Source organism: Osmerus mordax, chromosome 4 (assembly GCF_038355195.1).
Source record: "Osmerus mordax isolate fOsmMor3 chromosome 4, fOsmMor3.pri, whole genome shotgun sequence".
Taxonomy (NCBI): domain Eukaryota; kingdom Metazoa; phylum Chordata; class Actinopteri; order Osmeriformes; family Osmeridae; genus Osmerus; species Osmerus mordax.
The window spans coordinates 22,022,466-22,044,170 of record NC_090053.1 but is presented as its reverse complement, the minus strand read 5'-3'; the positions used below and the strand labels follow the sequence as shown (position 1 = coordinate 22,044,170).

At 43.7% G+C, this 21,705-nt stretch overlaps 1 protein-coding gene across 2 annotated transcripts in view; it reads right to left on the bottom strand.

The window, feature by feature from the left end:
- znf609a (zinc finger protein 609a) overlaps positions 1-20,527 on the bottom strand; it is a 93,325-nt gene extending 72,798 nt beyond the window's left edge. For both annotated transcript variants that reach the window (XM_067234581.1, XM_067234580.1), the window contains exon 1: positions 20,312-20,527. The gene's annotated coding sequence lies outside the window, so the exon portion shown is untranslated. The remainder of the gene's footprint in view (positions 1-20,311) is intronic.
- Between the last annotated feature and the right edge of the window lie 1,178 nt (positions 20,528-21,705).

Sequence of the window (21,705 nt, the reverse complement as noted above, 5' to 3'; positions counted from 1 at the left end):
GGCAGGCAGGATGAGAGCCCCCCTGGGTAATAGGTTCTCAGAGAGGGAGCGTGCAGTCCCGGCCGCCATGTCACAGATCATTTCCAGGCCGTTTACACACTGCAGCAGGGCTCTGGGCCCCCGGACAAGCCTGCCTCCACAAACCTGACAAGTTGCCAGATTGATTTTGCCGGAAGTGTGAAGCGCAGCTATGGAGAATTTACAGGAGACTCCACCAGAGCGCTGATCTCAGCTGAGCCCAGGCCACTGAAACTTCCCTGCATCTAACCTGAAAGACAGGAGGACATTTCCCTTCCGTCATCCGTGTGATCAGCACACACGACTATAGCAACTTAACTGTTCATGAGACAGTATTGACTCCGTAATCCCTGTATTAACATTAGTTAAGTGAGCATATTTGAAATGTTTTGAATGTTCCACAGTAGGGCTGAACAATTAATTGCATTTGCAATGTGACAAAACAAGATTTTGTAATCGCAGCGGCTGCGATTTTACTTTGGTCACGTGACACGCGAGTGTAACGCAGTTTGCAGACGAAGGATCAACTTTGCACGTTACACTTTACCTTGACCTGTACGATGGCCTCAGGCTCGACAGAACCTGACACTACAGACACTTTGCCAATTTTGCTTTTAAAAAATATACTGCACAGTGTCAAGTATTGTGCAAAACCTGCCTGGCTAACGTTGCTACCTCACGGGGCAACACTACCAACCTAATTCGGCCCTAAAAAAACACCACAAAGCCATGTACGATGCATAGCTAAAATGCTGAACACCAATGTGTCAAATAAGCCAAATAACACCCGACAGGATCACTGATCGAAATGTTTCAAAGCCTAACTCCATATTCATGTACAAGATTAGCAATACTTAATTTATAATAAAGTATGTAGTTCTTGGGGGCACAACCTCTTATTTGTTAAAGGGACAGAGGAAACCTTATTGAATAATAGCCTTCGTAATAATCAGTCCAATCTTAAGTAGTGAATTTCTATGAAAGTAGAGCAGATCAGATAACGTGAGGGATAACGCGAGTATTATAAACAATGATTTATTTAAGGAAATGTAATTATAATGAACAAATACCAGAGAAATTATAGGTTAGTTGAGAGTGAGTTGAGTTGAGCTGTATACAGTAGGTCCTAAACTATGATGAGGGTTGGTACAAGATGGTAGGTTGAGAGCGCGTGGGGAGGGGGAAGGGAGAGAGAGAGAGATAGGCTTCTGGAGAACAATGGGAGAGTATGTTAACTAATCCTAACGAAAGTTAGGTTAAATCATTTGCAAACTAAAATCAAACGTAACAAATTAAATCACAATATGTCAATGTTCACAAGTAAGAAATGTAGCAATATCGCAGTTACTGTTGTCAGTTTGAAGAAGAAAAGTTCCGTTCGTCGTTGTCAAACGGTTAGAGCAAAGGAATCTTTTGTTCAATTTCCTAGTGGTCCAGTGAGTTGCTGATTGAGAAGGATAGGTCAGATGTGTCGCGAACACTTCCGGTGAATCCTTGCGAAAAAGCCAGGATTGCTTGTGCGTCGAGGATTTATAATCCTTGCGAAAGGGGGTATCCTTTTGGAGGTGAACTCTTTGACTGGTCAGTTACTCCCACTTGGGCGTCCATCCTGAGATTGACGTATGGGTGTGAAGTGGTTGATAACTTTTCAGAGTTCAGCTATTTCAAATGTCCATGTATTGCTTATACTTCAAAATATAACAGTTTGTAGATTCGAATCATTTTGATATCAAGATTGACTGATTTATCATAACAGGAAAGGAAGTTACATTAAAACATCAAATTATATCAACACAGCATTAATGGGAAAGCATACATTATAACACATCAACTACTGTCATTGAAATAGTGTCCATGAGCCATGTAGTCCTTGAGAATATGTTTGTAAATCCAGAAAAGTTAGTTCTTCCTTAAAATCCTTTGTCTCCATACTGTAAGGCCATTTTGGTCTACCTTCTGACCCCATGCTGGGCCAGAAGCTTTGAAGCTCCTGCTCTGGAGATAAGGACAAGGGGGAAAACCCCCTTTCTCCTTGTTGGGGTAGGGGAAAGGTGTGATGGTACGTGGTTTGTCTGTTGGCTCTGCTACATTACTCAAGCAGTAACTGCGTTCATCACAAAATATATGATGCCCCTTGGTGATACACATACAGTAGGATCACTATGGCTGTGTCATTTACATTTACATTTAGTCATTTAGCAGACGCTCTTATCCAGAGCGACTTACAGTAAGTACAGGGACATTCCCCCGAGGCAAGTAGGGTGAAGTGCCTTGCCCAAGGACACAACGTCAGTTGGCATGACCGGGAATCGAACTGGCAACCTTCGGATTACTAGTCCGACTCCCTCACCGCTCAGCCACCTGACTCCCGTGTCAGTGCCATACTGTTTCTGTTAGGCTACTGACTGGATCAGAAATGTTCAGCCAGTGTTTCTTTTTCTTTTAAGATTTAACCTTTAGATGTGTGAGTTCTAAATATTTCCGACGGCCCCCACAGCGCAAGTTTTTTTCCCCGAAACGGTAGATAGTTAGCTTTAGTTAAGAAAGTGCAACGCACATGTTATTAGCCTACGTTTAGCTTTGATTTACCAAAATGTTTTAGAAGAGGTACAGGCGGTATGTTACCGCCTTTTTTTTAATATAGCGCTAGATCACAAAATAAGTCATTTAAGGTTACCTTTCCTATAAAACAGATCTATAGCTTGCTCTTTTATCACACATACTAAATGGACCTATGTTATTTATCTTATTTACACGACGGAAAGTCATTTCTGTCTCATGGGCGTTTGCCTGCACTTTGGCTCGTTAGGTGAAAGCTTGTTCCTTCAAAGTGTTCTTACTGAAAGGTATCTCAGGCTCAAAATATAGGCCCATGTTTTAAAAGCAGTGGATTAAAGATCCTATTCACAGACAAGTGCTCTAATTAGGCTTCAATAAAACTGCTTCCAGGCATGTTTCAAGCTGAATGCTGGAGAGTTGAGTCGACAGTCACTGGAATTCCACAAGTCTAAGATATGAGACTTGCAACTTGTCGTAACTCAACTACAACTTTAAGAGCTAGGCATGTCTTATTGAGACTCAACTGGTGGTTTGTAATGCGGTGTGAAACAGGCAGAATCCATGACAATCATCTACTGTAAAACATTCCAGAAATGCAAAGGGCCTAGATTTTATCATCGTTAGATAGATAAATCAATGTAAGTTTTTTGTTCCTTTAATAAAATGTATTTAACCTAGTTGTGAAACTCTTCATAACAGGCCAAATCCCCTGATGAGATCAGAAAATAGAGTACTTTTTAAAAGAGCACCCTTAACTACTACAATCAAAACAGTGTGATGTCAGAAATAAACAACATGAGCCCTTGTCCCATAGTCCCATAGTCCCATCCCAAGCCTGTGCTGAAAAATTTGGAATCATTTACAGATTCAACAAGAAATTTGATTAAGATGTTGAGAGCACATGTAAAACAGATGGACCCACTGTTGCACAACAAACAACTGAACATGTTGTTTGACTGAAATGACTAAATGTAAATGTAACATGAACCAACTGCATGAAGTCTTCATGGTCAAGCGGATGTTGCAAGAGGAGTTCAATGCCCTTCCAACAACACAGTAGTTATACTGGGGCTAAGGGTTAATGTTCACCAGCCCTCCACAGGTAATAAACCCCTGTCACAACTAGAGATCCAACCCAGTAACAGATATTACACACTCCACACCACACTTTCAGAGTCCCAGAGAGTCAAGTAATAAGCCCCCGTTCAAGTGTTGAGCATTAAATTAGCTGCATAGTCTGAAGAGATCTTGGGACGAAGCTGCAATACAGTACATATAAAGTATTTCATTCTGCAGAAATTGTGTAAATGTTTAATGTAACAAATTAAAATTTTAATAACACATCAATTGTTATCATTTGTATAATATTACAGCTCATCTTCGTTGGTCAAAGGCACAATCTTTACCCGGACAAGTGACTTTTGTGCATGGAAAAGTGAAATGTAAATGCAGGCTACTTGTCCAAAGGACCATGCATTTAATTGGCTTTGACGTCCATCAGGTCTCGGCAATTCCTCATTTTCCCTCTCACGTCTAACAGGTTCGAAATTATACGGCTGCGGGCCATCATACATATTGTAGTTCTTGCCACCTCTTCCTCATCCCAGTCAGTCGCCATAGTTCTAGTACTAGGCTGAGGCTACTCTCCTCCGAGTCTCCCCAACGTGACGTCATCGCCGAATTGCGCTAATTAGCTAATGCTAAAACCTTCAAAAACTGGTCTTTAACACCATTTGGAGATTTCTTAAATGATATACATATCTTGAGTGCTTTATGTACCCATTAATCGACAGTGGTGGTTAACCTGCAAGATGGCCTTTAAGGGCCAGTCAGTCCCTCTCCTACACCAGTACTCCTGGCTGCAGTCAGTCCCTCTCCTACACCAGTACTCCTGGCTGCAGTCAGAACCTCTCCTACACCAGTACTCCTGGCTGCAGTCAGAACCTCTCCTACACCAGTACTCCTGGCTGCAGTCAGAACCTCTCCTACAGCAGTATTGCTGGCTGCAGTCAGACCCTCTCCTACACCAGTACTCCTGGCTGAAGACCCTCTCCTACACCAGTATTCCTGGCTGCAGTCAGACCCTCTCATACACCAGTACGCCTGGCTGCAGTCAGTCCCTTTCAAATCACAGGTCCATAACACTGCAGAACAAGCTGCAGCCAGGCACTAAATCACAGGGCTGTTTCCTTGGCACACATTATTGATCAATTAAACCCTTAAATGAAGTCAGCCTCGGTCCTAAAGGAACAGTTTAGGCCTCTACTGATTTCCAAATGACCGTAATTCAATAAATCACCTTTAATAACTAGGGCTTTCTCCCTCACACCAGCTGTTGAAGCAGGAAGGAATCTGACCTTCCCGTGGCTGGAGGAGCCTGACAGAGAGGTCACAGAGAGGTCACAGAGAGGTCACAGAGAGGTCACAACACAGAGTTAGAGTTGGAGGAGTTGTGGGAGGATTCCAGCACTCTGCCTGTTCTGGTTAGACTCAAGTGATTACTGATGTCTCTGATGAATGTTTAGAAGTCAGCAAGTGTTGCTTTCCTGCTTAGGAGGACCAAGCTTGTAGATCAGAGGACCAAACTGTAGATCAGTCCTCAACAGGACTGATCTGAACAGGACCGATGAAACAGAACTGATCTGAACGGAACAGAACTGATCTGAACTAAGGGTGGGCGGTATGAACAGTATAGAAATATACCGGTATGAATTTGGCCTACTATATGGATTTTGACTATACCGTGTAGCCCCGGTAGAGCCAGGCACGGCATCAAATTATCTTACAGAGCTTTAAAGAAAATATCGCAATCAATCAACGTCAACATCGCAAGACTCAAGTGATTACTGATGTCTCTGATGAATGTTTAGAAGTCAGCAAGTGTTGCTTTCCTGCTTAGGAGGACCAAGCTTATTGTACCATTTAATTCACCAGAGATTCACTTGGATCAGCAAAAGCGTTGGGGTCGATACTTTAAAATCTCGATAAAATTCACAACTCTAAATGGAGTTCCATCATCCGGCCGCAGTTCTTCAAAGTGTATCTAATTAATATGTGATCAGCTGGAGTCTTTGTACATCATATTTGCATTCAGTTACATCTTAAAATGATTACAATTGATATGACTCACTAAGAGGACTCAATTGAAATCGACAAGATCTCAAACCTGATAAACAACATTTGAATCAAAAATTACATATGGGCTGTAAGTGGTTGGAAACGCATGGTTCTATAAACTAGGGCACCTTTGACACAGGAGAACACAGCCATGTCTAATGACATACAGGATGCATTCATCCAGAGAGATTCTTATCCAGAGAAGGTCTCTGGATAAGTAAGTAAGTAAGACTTTATTTATATAGCACTTTTCATACAAGAATTGCAGCTCAAAGTGCTTTACATAAAATCAACAAAAACAATAATACAAGTGTTGATCTAAAACGTTTAACAAACCAAACTAGCCGCACTCTATCTGCGGTCTCTCGAATCCATCTTAGATCCGAGCTGCCACTTGCAGTTTCTAATGCACAAACATGACAAGGGGGTAGACAGGACGAGACTAGAAAGTTACAGCATAACATGAGGAGAGAGGAGGAGAGAAAAAGGCAACACCCAGACAATGCTCCTAGAGGAGTACAGTGTGGGAACAGACAAAAACCTCAGCACATAAGCACAACAACATTTACAAAAACACGTGACTTGCAACGGGGAGTGGGGGGGGGGGTAGACAAGCAGCATCTGGACCTGCAGCCATGGTAGGCGCTGGACACAGACCCGCCAGCCACCCTGGGGAAACAAGCAGGCGAAGGCATTGGATGGGGGTGGGGGGGTGGTGATATCTTTAGTAGGTGAAAGTTAATGTGTGAGTAGGTCTGGGTTGGCGCCCTCGACCTAGGCCACAATCAGTCCGATTCACCCTATGCAGATTGTGTTGGCCAGGAGACATCCTTGGTCATGACCCGGGCAGAGACCAAACCACAGATGTCGGTGGGGGGGGGGGGGGGGGGGGGGGGGCAAGATAGTCTCGCTTCAGCGCTCTCCAGGGGAGTTGTTTTCCAGCGACGGCCTTGGCCAAGGCCTGTGCTGGTTACGGGGCCGAAAGTGGATAAGATTGGGGTAGTTGTTTTGACGAGTAGCCGCAACTCAATTTTCACGTCCACCCTTCAAGAAGGTCTCCATGTCCTCCATCTTCCTTTGCAGAGCCGCAAACTTATCCCTGTTGTAATCAATGCTGCGTTGTAAGTTCACAGTCTGAGCTCCAACAACTCTGCCCACCGCATCAATCATATCGGGCAGCCTAACGGGGATTTTGATGGCTGCAGCCGTTTCCTTAATTTTCCGATATACAAAGCCAGCGCCTATTCCAAACAGCAGAAAGCCTGTAATCATGGTTCCGAATATGAAGATGTCTTCAACGTCCTCCGCGGAAAGCACCGCTAGACACACGACACGCCAATTCTCCCACGCGTCCATCGTGTAGCCAGCTGCGAACGTCCCGTCCGGACAGTTGGGTTCCCCCGAACCCGAGCTTCTCTTCGAGAAGATGGTGTCAATAGCATTGAGAGACCAGCTAATTAATGCCATGCTTCTAGTTTCGGAGAGTGATGATGAGAGAGTATCTTGAGACAAGACAAGACACGGCCAAGCAGGGAAGGTCAGGGAGGGGAGGATAAAATGCGACCGCCTTCGTCGAGAGCCAAAGAACAATAAGAGCGTCTGCTAAATTACTAAATGTAAATGAATGAATCCTGTATGTCATTAGACATGGCTGTGTTCTCCTGTGTGTCCCTAGTTTATAGAACCATGTGTATACCATATACAGTACCAGTCAAAAGTTTGGACACATTTTCCCATTCAATTGAGTGGGAAAATGTGTCCAAACTTTTGACTGGTACTGTAGATCAGTCCTCAACAGGACTGATCTGAACAGGACTGATGAAACAGAACTGATCTGAACGTAACAGAACTGATCTGAACTAAGGGTGGGCGGTATGAACAGTATAGAAATATACCGGTATGAATTTGGCCTACTATATGGATTTTGACTATACCGTGTAGCCCCGGTAGAGCCAGGCACGGCATCAAATTATCTTACAGCGCTTTAAAGAAAATATCGCAATCAATCAACGTCAACATCGCAAGCAATCTTACTAGGGAGTGCTCCAATCAGGATTTTTGGGGCCGATCACCGATCGCTAGAAGCAGTATCGGCCGATACAGAATACCGATCACCGATCTTTTTTAATTTTATTTATTTTTTAATCCTAAATTCTTACAGGCCCTTAGTATTAGTTAGACCTTGTACCATTAGTAGTTAGTATAGTTAGACTTGTACACCACTATTCTATACAAGATTTATGATCCCTATATGTTGAATGTATGCACCTTCCTGCCAAAGTAAATTCCTTTTCTGTGCAAACTTTCATGGCGACTAAAACCCTTTCAGATTCTGATTAAGGGGTCTGTTTGAAGCCTTCTATTTATCATGTAGCATTATCTATTTAACTATTTTTAACAACAATGTATATTAAGTATAACAATGAAGAGTTGATAAAATATCATGAAACAACTGTTTATTTAGTGGCAGGAAACGTTGAACATATTCCACTCTCTTTCTTAGAGACGCTTTTTAGAGACGCAACATAAACCATAGCAGCTTATGCTGGGTTATTGATAACCGCTTATAAATAAACAAATGTAACTATCCTGCCGAATAATAAATTACAAAAACAGAATAAACAGTCTTTATTTTTAACTTTAGACTATAAAATCTGCAACCTGAGAGGCAAGGGGGGCTGAGAGGCCGGGGTGGCTGAGAGGCCAGGGGGCTGAGAGGCAAGGGGGGCTGAGAGGCAAGGGGGGCTGAGAGGCCAGGGGGGCTGAGAGGCCAGGGGGCTGAGAGGCCAGGGGGCTGAGAGGCCTGAGGAGGACAGAGGACTTGGCTGATGAACACTGGTGTGTTTACAGTCATACACTTGTAAATTAGATCAGGGTGTTATGGAAGGCATGTCCTGGGTAAGGAGACAGGAGGAATAACATGGTTGTTGTCTAGGTAACTATACTTTTAAAATCTCAAGACAGATTTTAGCGCTCTGCTTATGGTTTTAAAGGGGTCATTGACTTGATTGAATTAAAAAATGTAGCTGTAAAACAGTCGGTTTTGAAAAAGCAGCCACATATTTTGGCTCTGGTCTGTACCTTTGTCACACCCCAAAATTTGCTGCTCGCTGCTCTGTGTACTTCCACGGAATTACAAAGAAGAACGTTTTTCAAGGATATTGAAAATAGACTACGGTGATAAATGCAGTGTTCCAGGCTGTACAGGGAATGCTGACACTGTCTTCCCAAGGAACCAAACACTCGACGGGCTGTGATGTTTGTCTATGAGAAGATCCTTGTGCAGTTCAACCCTCAATTACACATTTGCTCGAACCATTTCACCAAGGACAGTTTTGAAAACCTGGGACAATGTAAAGCAGGATTTGCTATGAAGCTGTTGCTGAAAAGATGTGCTGTTCCGACCTTATGTTCATCCTAACCGCAAGCTGTAGTATGATGTTGTCACTAAGAGTTATTAGCAGTGCTACATATCCGGCATCTGTAGAATGTGGGATGAGTTAGTTTATTGGCAATGGGGCTAATGTTATTTCATGTTCCTGACTGTTTCATTCAAATAAATAAAATTTGTTGTCATGTAAATCTACAATTCAAGCTGCATGTTTGTCCAGATTTATTTTTCAGCAAGATAGCTACAGCTAATTTAAGATATTTAAATTTCCCTAACCGCTCAGCCATCTGACCCTCTTGACCCAATCACCCCTTTAAAAGGGATTCAGGAAATAGCCTTTTTCTGTTTTTAGTACTTTACGTCTAATAGTCTGAATGGACAATGAAACTGATTATATAAAAAACTGATCCGTAATCAATACTCAGGGAAACAATGTGTTACAGTCTTCACAGGAGAAGAGATCATCAAGGGGTCAACCGTTTACCATCTCCCTGTGACGAGAAGAATAAAGTCATCATCCTGGGCTATTTAACACTCCAAATGAAAGGTGCCAGCAGAAAAAAAACAACTAAGAATATTCCAGGATGTAACGCCTAGCTTGTATAATGATGGTCATAGAAACTCCTATGTCAAATTGTCTTCCTGACTGCAACCCTGTCAGACCTGATGGTGGTCGTTAGGATGTCATCTGCAGTCTAATTTCACTACCGCAACCCTCGCAAAAGCAATTTAGCCCACGGATTGATTTGCCTCGCCTCACCAATTCGCAGCAAATAACATTCAATGGGTGGCAAAACATGCACAGTTGAGAAATTGACTTTCCGCAGACTGGAGGATGAGGGAGGCATCAGTGAGACGATCACTGCTGAAAGGGTAGACCGAGAGTGATCCACGAGAACACAAACAGGAAGCTGATGTCCTCCCAGCATGCACTGCTCCAGTCTCTCCTGCCTCCACACACCGTGACCCAGTTCAGAGGGAGTGCGTCACTGGCCCCCCCAGGGAGCTGCCTCCATGAACGAGTCAGTCCAGCCAGTCTCTCACTGGCACATTTATTTTGCAGAAGAGTTTTCCAAAACCTCAATTTTGAAAAGTAAAAAAAAGTTGAGATGTCGGGGAATAATTCTGGTGAGGTCGAAATCCTAAAAATATCCAGCACTAATCTTTAATTTAAGCCTTGACACAAATAAAAGTTTACACCCATCAAGTCAGTGCTTAATTATATGAGGATAAAGACCTTAGTGCCTTATAAAACACATGGGCCAACCAGATAAGCTGATCAACCTACTGCTCTAAACTGACAGCTGTCTAGGTGCACTAAGTCTGTCTGTGAGTCAAGCTAAGCAGGTGTAAATCACAAGAGAATCCCAGAAGAGTGATTAGGGGAAATCCTTGGTGGTGGCACGGTCTAGGTAACGAAGCATGGTATGCATGGTATGCTTGGTATGCATGGTATGTTTACGTTGCAAAACGGGTGAAAGACGAGGATGCGGAATCCGAGCAGTGAGCTGAACTCCAGCTCTCTGTCACAACGCTCGGAGGAAAAAACACCTACAAGACAGAAGACAAACTACACCTCATTAACATCAGAATAACAGGGGTTTCTATGAAATTGGAGTTCTACTCATATATTGTGGAGATCAGTCGAGAATCTAAGCAGTCCATGTCAACTTCAACTTTCTTTATCCTTCAAAAGGGAAATTAGTGTGCAGCAGGGGTCAGAAACACATACACAAACACAGAACAGCACCAAATGCCTACAACATTACACAACACAGAACACACAATAGGAGACACACCTTCCCCCAAACCCCATGACAGGGTCCAATTGGGACAGTAATGGCCATTGGCAGGAAATAAATAAATAATTAATTAATTAAAAATCTAGATGTCAGGGAGTCAGGTGGCTGAGCGGTTAAAGAATCGGGCTAGTAATCAGAAGGTCGCTGGTTCGATTCCCGGCCGTGCAAAATGACGTTGTGTCCTTGGGCAAGGCACTTCACCCTACTTGCCTTGGGGGAATGTCCCTGTAATTACTGTAAGTCGCTCTGGATAAGAGCGTCTGCTAAATGACTAAATGTAAATGTAAATGTCAGCCAAGTGAATTTAGGTTCCTAATAGCCACAGGAATGAAGGAATCTCTGGCACGACCAGTTCTCAACCTAGGTTGCCTAAAGCGACGACCAGAAGGGAGCAAATTAAACTACGAAAAGTGGATGGTCAAGGAAGTTTAAAATTTGTTTAGCCTTACCCATAACCCGTTTATCATATATATCTTGCAACTGGGCTAACTGTACCCCAACCACCTTAGATGCTACCTTTACCAGCTTTGCAAGCTTACGCTTGCTGATCTTTGGAAGACCACTGTACCACACCACAATGCCCAATGTCAAGACAGATTCAATAAAACACTGGTAAAACTAAGTCATCAAAGTCGTGCACACCCTGAATGATTTCATCTTCCTCAAAAAGAAAAGTCTCTGTTGGGACTTTATACAGACAGCCTCAGTATTGCTCTAAAAAGATAACTTGTTGTCGATGATGGTTCCTAAATATTCATATTCAGCTACAATGTCAACATTCTTGTTATGAATAACAGTTTGCGGAACATTGTGCTGTGAATTACGGAAATCAAAAATGTAATCCTTGTGAGAGCATGTCCTCTAAGCAGGAGAGTGGAGACATCACTGTTGAGAGCATGTCCTCTAACCAGGAGAGTGGAGACATCACTGTTGAGAGCATGTCCTCTAACCAGGAGAGTGGAGACATCACTGTTGAGAGCATGTCCTCTAAGCAGGAGAGTGGAGACATCACTGTTGAGAGCATGTCCTCTAACCAGGAGAGTGGAGACATCACTGTTGAGAGCATGTCCTCTAACCAGGAGAGTGGAGACATCACTGTTGAGAGCATGTCCTCTAACCAGGAGAGTGGAGACATCACTGTTGAGAGCATGTCCTCTAACCAGGAGAGTGGAGACATCACTGTTGAGAGCATGTCCTCTAACCAGGAGAGTGGAGACATCACTGTTGAGAGCATGTCCTCTAACCAGGAGAGTGGAGACATCACTGTTGAGAGCATGTCCTCTAACCAGGAGAGTGGAGACATCACTGTTGAGAGCATGTCCTCTAACCAGGAGAGTGGAGACATCACTGTTGAGAGCATGTCCTCTAACCAGGAGAGTGGAGACATCACTGTTCAGCTTCTGAAGCTAGAACCACCAGCCCATGCATCATTTATAGAACACACAGTCCACTGGAACCTTGAAAGGTTTTATGTAGGTCTCCTGCACTGGACTGGGCCTGGCTCAGACTTAGGTTAAACACAACTCAATATGATCTGAATCAGTATTCAGTGGTCGACCCATGTCAAACCACAACATCGACCTCAGATGTGAGACAGTGCCAGACAGATGGTTTGGGCTTTGTTTGGTTCGACATGAGTCTTGACAACTCCCTCCAGTCAAAACAACAACTGTCTCCAAGGTGTTAGCTCTGCTGTCGACAGCCAGGCCAGCCTGCTAGCACGTCCTGCTGCACCAGCCCTGACCACACAAGCCTGGCTGTGCTGGGCCTGTCCACAGAACCAGCCTGCTCCCAGCCCTGACCACACAAGCCTGGCTGTGCTGGGCCTGTCCACAGAACCAGCCTGCTCCCAGCCCTGACCACACAAGCCTGGCTGTGCTGGGCCTGTCCACAGAACCAGTCTGCTCCCAGCCCTGGGGAACGGAGGAGGAGCAGATGGGGGGACGGAGGGAGAAGGAGCAGGAGTTGGGCGAGGGGACAGGCTAAACTGTGTTGTTTGTCTGGCAGCCCTCCCTTCTGCCGGCCAAGGATTATCCTGGAGTAGGGCTGCTGTTCAGTCAAGCACACACTCAGTAAAACATACTCAGTAAAACGCACTCAGTAAAATGCACTAATTTCTGATATAAATCAGAACCTTAGGCCTGGACACAGGCCTAATAGAAGATGTACGCTGCAGACTGGTCAAAATGTGCTGTTTCCGACGGATTAAGCTAACGATGATGGCAATGGATCCAACTGTGAGTCTTGTCTGATGATGTCCTGTTCCTGCTAGTTAGTAGGTTGCCTGGCCTTTCAGGGGCCAAGAAAACAAGATGTCAGCCACTACAAACACAACAGCATACTTACAACTATCAGATGTAAGGGCTTAAATATAACTTTGGACAAAATGTAATTTGATGTTTTACTACTTTTTCTTATTAAATTTTACCAGACAACCAACGTGATAAGATAATGTAGTAATTTCAAATAACCAGAAGTTATTTTGAATGTGTTACAGATTCTGGTTGTTTGCCAATGCGTGCTCTGCTTCTATAGCAGTCTTATGTAGCTTTGTCCATCGCATGCAGATCTGCTCTAACACACATCTGGTTTCCACAATCCCGTCTACGTTTTCCACCACACGGAAAAACAAGGCACTAATTACTTATTGTAGCCAGTGCTAAGCAATCCTTCACCAATTTTGCTGAGCACAAAATAAATCAGTTTCATCGACCCAAGTCATCCTAGCTAGGGACATTACCAGAACGATAGCTTTCCATGCTCCTCTCTGCATTAAACTGTAAACAAGCCCCTTCATATCCAAGAGAGCACTCAATCATATTGATCCTTCTGCATGTCAGTATGCTCTGTAGAAATCTCCTCTGGGTGTTCTGCAGAAGAAAAAAAAACTTTCCTTTTTTACCTTCCTATAAAAGCTCTAATGCTTACTCGTGTGTTCTTAGTCATAACATCTACAGTAATGAATAGAACTTATCAAGAGGATATAGTACTGTATATTCTTAGTTTTTTTTTCTGCTGGCACCTTTCATTTGGAGTGTTAAATAGCCCAGGATGATGACTTTATTCTTCTCGTCACAGGGAGATGGTAAACGGTTGACCCCTTGATGATCTCTTCTCCTGTGAAGACTATAACACAGTGTTTCCCTGAGTATTGATTACCGGATCCGTTTTTATATAATCAGTTTCATTGTCCATTCAGACTATTAGACGTAAAGTACTAAAAACAGAAAAAGGCTATTTCCTGAATCCCTTTTAAATGGGTCACTCCAAAGCATTTCATGCTTTAATTCCAAGCAGAGAGTTTGTGTGCTTCTTATATGTTCTGGGTGGAATAAGTAGGTGAAATGTGAGTTATATAATTTAGCAACCGAGTTGATCTGTGAAATCAGAAAATCCCACTTAAGTAGTTCCGTATCCCTCCACCAGTAGAAAAGGTTTTGCCGTCACATTTTCTCCAGACAAACACTCTGGAGGCGCCCTGGATAAGTGTGGCCTCCTTAAGAGTTCTGTCAATCAGAACCCAGAGGCCATTCCTCCCACAGGAAGCTCCTCCAGACCGAGACAGCCCAGGTCACACTACTGACTTCACTTCAGGAACTTTCCTCCAGAGGTGGGGAGGACTAGGCAGCAGAACCAGGGCTTGTACCAGTCCCCTGGTGGGACCGCTGGGCAGAAATATTACAGGAAACACTGCAAACCTGACAGCTGTAGCCACAGGTTTGCCTTAACAAGGAAGAAACAGCACATCCTCCCCCCTCATCTGGTGTTGTCTCCCAGACGCTGTCTGCTCGTCTGCCGTCATGCTCCTGTCAGACAGAGAGGTTCAGAGAGCGGTCAGGAGCAGATAGACGCTTCCTATTTAACTCCCTGAGAGATGGGGAGCACAGCCAGCCTGCAGAAGCAACTCACTTCTAACGACTTAAACCAGAGACGTGAGGGGCTGGAGGAGATCCTAGCTCCGTTCCAGAGTCGTCGGCTGCTTGCACCAAGCAGACAGGTCGACCTGGGCTGACAAGTCCCTGGTGAGTGTTTTCGCATTTCCAGTAAGGTCGCCATTCCTGAACAGCTTAACAGATTCCATCTAAAAACAGAAACCCCAGTCTGGTATCAGAGCTTGTGTTTCCCTGCCCAGGAGCTGGAGCATGATGCATCTCTACAGCAGGACCCTGCAAGCCCTCCAAGGACCCTAGAGAAGGCTGAGTTGTGACTCAACAGATTCAACACAAAGCTTCATTAGAGCAGGGTTACTCAGGTCGTTCTCACCAGTCCCCCGAGGAATAACATCATTATGTAGTTCCTCCAGGAGCTCAGGACCACTTGTTTGGCAAATGAGTGGGCAGAGCCACGACCAAACCAGACCCGACACCAGGCCTGTTCACACCGGAGCTGAGGAAAGCACGGCCTGCAGTTTCACCTCAGCAGAACAGGAACGTGAGACACAGTACTGGTTCGTTCTCCTGGGGATCCAACTTTCACAGAGTGTATTTATAAAGTGGGCTAAAACTCAAATCTGGTAATTGCCATGTTGCCAATGTTCTACCAAGGAATCATTAATATCCAAGCATGGCTGTTGCGTTGACTAAACAGCACAGATGAGAGAAGCTGTTAACGCTGAAATCCTGAAAGCTCTTTTCACATCTGTGTCACCACTATCTTGGTGATAGCAACTGAGAAGTCATTAGAGGCCAGGCTTTTGAGGTGTCGATGCTTCTCACTGAACTGAGCAACGACATAGAGAAGCTCACATTCAGTCAGCACAGGCCGATAAGACCAGACCGAGGTCTTTGTTTTTAGATCAACTCAATCGGACTAAAAATTAGAGGATTTCAGCAGGTTTTTCCATGCGTGTGGCCTTGAGCAACACGAGCAGTCAGATCCCTGTTCTCCATCTGCCCCAGAGCTGCAGGTCAGAGAACAGGGATGGAGCGTTCAGTGGTTTAACTGTGGTTAAGGTCAGGGGTATTCCACTACAGCAGTGGGCTACAGCAGCTTCATAAATCCACAGCAGTCCCCTGGAGCACATCAATCCTATCTGGTTTGTCATCAGTTGATGTGCAGCCAATGAATCATTCCAGCGCAACTGATCCTCTGGGAAGGAATACTATCAGTGGTACGGTCTCCTCTTTAACATCAATGATATAGAGAGATCCTGTTTGTTCTAATCCATGTTTCTCCTGTTCCTGCCATGACAGAGGTCTGAAGCATCCCAGCTCTTTAGCAACATGATCATATTTGACCCAATTACTGCTCGTTGACAGACACATTCTACTAAACCTACGACACGGGTAATTACTATTGTAGTAGGTCACACCAGCTCTGAGCTCATGCAACCAGCAGTGGACACAGGGTAGACCTTTACAGCAGCCTGGGCGGTCGAGAAGCCGAACCAGCAAGGAACCTGGATCTCTTCACATCTGTCACATGTTCAGGAGTCCCAGTATCTTCTGAGTAGAAGCTTTGGCCATAGCAGACCAAGGCTCGACATCTCAACATCTCAGTCCACAAGTACAGATGTCAGATGTCTATGAACAGACCTGAACAGCTTACTGATGACTTAATAAGGCATTATGGTGTCAACACCCAAAAAGTTTGTTCATTATTATGATAATTATATGAACATTTATAGGGCTGTCCCCGACTAAGATTTTCTTTGGTCGACCAAGACTCGACTAAAACGTCTGAAAATCGACTAATCGTAATTTGAAACGCTTTTCTTCTTTTTTTTTCACAAAAAAAAAAACGTACAAACATTTTCCCAATCTGACTCAATGGCTGCTGGAAATTGCAGATTCAGCCGCTATTAGCCTACTAATAATAAGACTTGTATCACCAGTCCTGTTGTAACCGAATGCCGATGGTATTTAGTATCTCTTACAATGTACTACAAATTAAAAATATTGTTTGTTTAACATGCAAATCATCAGAGCGCGCTTATCACTGCCTGAAAACTTGCAGCATGCAAACTTACGTAGCTACAAGCTGAGGGGGGAACGTTGCAACAGCTCAAGATTTTGTTGTCTTGGCCGGAGAAGATAATGTCATTCGATTTGGATGTGATTCTTATAATAGGCATATTCATTTTTCAACCCAGCGTGTTAGCATTAGCGAAGTAGGGCTAGGCCAACTTAGGTTTTTCAGGTGGTAGGCTACATCTTATTCGACGTCAAACTATGAAAAATAAACCGTTGTTTGCAGAGTTTGCATTCAACGTTTTTCGAGTCCCAGTACTTTGTAAATGTACTTTAATGAAATGCTGCCATACCACAGATTTCTTTGCCACTTTGACCAATAACACCGACAAAGTAGGCTATGGCAGAGTTTGTAGTTCGGCAGCCAATTGTGCTCGTGTATTAAGTAATGTGTTAAGAAATGTATTAAGTAAAGTGTTTCAGTTTGGTATAAAATAAAAGTCAAGTGATAGGCCTACTGCCTAGTGGGCTAGTTCGAATTTGTATATTTTACAACAAAAAAACATGCAGCATGGACGCTGCACGCATTGTGCCAGCCAATAAAAGTCAACAAACAAGCTAGCGCAACTCCAGAGGAAGCAAACATTCATATGAGTAAACTGCTTTTGTTGGCAAGTGTAAGCAAGCGTTAATGATGTCTGATAATAACGCCAGTGGGGTTGATTTGCCGGACGAAGAAGAATTGGTATAAAAAGGGAGCCTCTTCTGTCGTTTGGAAACTGTCGTTTGGAAATTGTTTGGTTTCAAGTTATCCGACATCGACCAACAAACAGTAGCCTACTCCGTAAATTGTGTCGTTGAATTGAGCTAGCCAATGGTGGAAACACTAGCAATCTTTTTCACCACCTGAAAGCCATGCATATGCATGAAAATGAATCTACCAGAATGCGTTTGACAAATCCAATGCCAGGTTGGTTAGAATAGTGAAATGTTTATAGTAGGCCAACAGAATCGAGTATTCAGCCATGTAATAATTGTTTATAGCTAGAGCTAACTATAGCTAGAGTTCTTGCGATCCCATAAACTTAGGCTACTGTTGAACGCGTAGGCTACTGAGAAGTCGCTCTTCCGTGGCAAACACTGCAAAATTTGGAACATTCAACTCATGCGATTCACCGAAGTTACCCAATCCAAATCCGTCCGAGTGCGGTAGATTAGCCGCTGCGGTGCGGATTGCATTGTCATGACATTTTTAAGAATAACTAATATATCGTGATATATACTGATACCGTCAGTGCTTACGAATTATACCGTGATAACAATTTTAGGCCATACCGCCCAGCCCTAACCAAGAGTCACAGGCCCCAAGACATCCATGTGGCCTGCTGCACTCACAGCGAGTTGAATACTTTAATGCTGTTGTCATGAAAGTGGTTTTCCTTCTTTCAAAGACATGACAAGGTGTTTGTGAAGCTTCTCAGTCACCTCCATTATATTTAAACAGATTTCAATTCCGACTTCAAAGAAAACAAGCGGCACAGCACAGCCCACTCAACCCTCCCTTGGTTCTGCAGTGAGAACATTTTGCCCACAAGGACCTTTCCAAACCTTTGAGGCCAACACAACAGAAATCATTTTCATTGCCGTTCCATTTATCATCCTCATCCCAAATTCAATCTGCTGTGAATAATGGCTCAAAGATACAGGAGTCCTGGGTTGCTATTTTCTGAACACTTTTCTACCTCAGGTAACCCACATGGGAGCCGAAATCTAGAACAATCTTTGCCTCATTCAGAGCCAACTATTGAGGGAATTAGACTTATTCTTTTGAACAGAGGATTTTGGTTAAGAACACCAGAGGGCTTATCACCAGGTTTTAAAGCAGAAGAGCTCCTTGTGGCCGTCACTAAACCCTGATAGGACAGGCAGCTTTTAGATAACAAAGACAAAAGGAGGCCTCTCCTGAACTCTAGTCACTCCAGAACACAAGTGACACTTCTATCAGTCTCTCCTGCTGAATGGGAGCAAGCAGATGTGCAGTGAGATTGGGCAATTTGAGTTTCCTAGTTCCTCTGACAAGCACTCTGTGGCCAGGGGCTTCCTGGCACTCTGCCAAGAGGCAGCATGTCACATAGACTCAACAGGGCTTCACGCTCGAATCAGCTGAGGGCACCAGGAGACTGGTGTCACAGTGACTGAGTGATTTCATAAGATCACAGGTCTGAACTGAGATACATGAGACTAACAATCAAAACACTCATTAGAAGATCTGTGTGAGTACACAGCAATATTCTATGTACAGACTTCTGTACACAAGTTTGAAAGCAGTGGCCCCTAACTACATCATTTTGTCTTGGCCAATGCAAAACACAGCACTGCGGTTTGCAACCTGGCATGAGCATAATGCTCATCCTTATACATTAGCCGTAACATGCAGGATTTTATAGCTGTCAGAAATCAACTGCCTGAGATAGCTCTTAATAGGCTCTGCCCCATGCTGTTTTATACACACACAGCCCTCCTCGATACTGAAGAAAGGCTCAAACTGCAGCACACTGTTTTCATGGGGGTTAAGGGGTAACTGCCACTGAGAATGGATAATAATATCCAATAATCCATTAAAATCTGTGTATTACTTAAAACATTTATCTTGCTTCATTAATTATTGAAACATTCTACAAATGTGTCAGACAGTCAAAAAGTTGAATTGTTGCAACTAGCTAGCTATTGAACCTTGAGCATCATTAGGCCTCTCGTGAACTATAACCATGCCCCTTGAATAAAAATAATAACAAGAAATGTCCTGATCATGAACGACGGACAGCCACTGCCACACTACTGCCTAGCCAGGCCAGTTTACATGAAGTAAAGTGGAAGCATAAACTACTGGTCATATCCATCAGATATTGTGACAGTCACTGAAAACAGAAGAACAATATTTCCCATTCTCAAACGTCTTGTCAGCAGACAAGCTAGATCACTTAATAAACGCTGTTTGACGGCCACTCTTTTGACTCAAGTCTTACGTCCTCGTCGAAGTCTATGTTGAAAAATGTCTCTAGCTAGCAACATAAATGAACACCTTGCAGTGCAACACGATTGCTATTTAACTGTAATTAAAGTAAATAAAAAGCTAATAGCATTGCTGAGCTAACAATGAAAGACAGAACATCTAACGTGTTGTTAGTGCTCATAAATATATATTCTAGGTCTTCAGACAAAGGGGCTTCTCCATGGCAAGACATGAGTAGCTAGCGAGGACAATCCAAAAGGGAAACGATACCTAGCTGGCTAGGTTACGCTAGCTAGCGTTAGCTAGCCGGCTAGTTTCCCATCATTTGCCTTTAAAGCGAGTCAGTTATCTAGCATGCTACTGCTAACACCGCAGCAGCGGCTAGCTACAGGCTAGCGAGCACACAGCGGCGAGCAGGCTAGCAATCCCGCGTTTCTAAAGTGTGGCAAAATACAAGCCTTGCTAGCTAGCTGGTCGTGTAAACTTAAAATGATAAACTTACCCTGTTTGAAAACCCCAGTCCAACGAATATTCTATGTACACTCCATAGATCCTGAGATGAAAGGTAAAATACTTCAGTAACCCCAAAAATGTGGTAAATTTGACAGACAAATCAATCAACGTGCTCCCAAGAAATCCAACAGCACTGGAAAGGGAAAACCAATTCAGTGGACGAGTGCAGCCTCCACACGTTGAGATCCCGTTCAAAAATAGAAAAATACCGGTTACGATAGGAAATTGAGATTGAGTTTCAAGCCTGGTTGGATATAAATCACATCCTTCAATAGTCCGAGAAGAAAAGTCCAATATTCCGCATGTTTCCACAACAGTATAATTCCTGGACTCGATTCCGCTGAATCTCTAATATATCTTAATGGTTGTTTGTATCTCTCAATGCTGAGGGTGCGATACAATGTAACCAACAAGCAGAACGAGCCACTTGCAAATTCAGGGGGGAAATCCAAATGGACGGGGGCCTCTGGAAGCGGTCGGCAGAGTGACAAAACACGGAACTGGATTTTGGACGGGTTGGCAGGAGGCCATTCTGTTCAACTCGGTTTTTTCACTCTGCAATTAAAATTGTTTTGTCTCCAGGTCCCTCTTATTTGGGATTAAATCCATGAAACATTTCTTGATTCTTTACATCCTCTCTTGCTTGAATGAGGAAATCCAGAAGAGACACATATCACTTCACTTTGAAACTATTAGATTTTTCTATAACTTCTTTAAGATGCAGGATATTTGACAAAATCACATTTAAATTTCAAGTTCACACTTTTGGATGTTTCCCATCAGAGGCATCCTGTCTTACTATTTGAACAACTCTGAATATATCTGAATATCACCTCAGTTAATAATTGGGGGAAGCTGTACGTGATTCATTCATCAGTTTCAGCCTCAGACTGAAACACTAGAGCATTTCTGTTCAAGCCCAGCTTGATACAACAATCCTCCCACCAAGAAACATGAAGACATTTCTGAGTATGTTGGATGCTGGTGTTTTTGGTCACAAACAATTTGTGCCGCTTTAGGCCTCAATTAGCATTCTAGCATTTGAGTGCAGACCTTCTAAACTGGGATGAACAGCAGCCTCCACAAAACTACATTCAGTGTGTTTGTAGAATTGCTTGTCTCTCAGCTGGGATGGGTCTCTCAGCTGGGATGGGTCTCTCAGCTGGGATGGGTCTCTCAGCTGGGATGAGTCTCTCCAGAAGAGCTTCAGCTGGTTGGAAAGAGGCCAGTTCTAACCCTCATTTCTACATTTGAGAGAGCAGTTGAACTGAGGGCAGATCTTGGTGCTGTGGAGCCAGCAGACCCCCTGATGAGCGGGCCTCCCAGAGGACTCTACTCTGATGGCCTCCAGGATAATGATGGGGGTGTTCCTCTGTGGTTAAC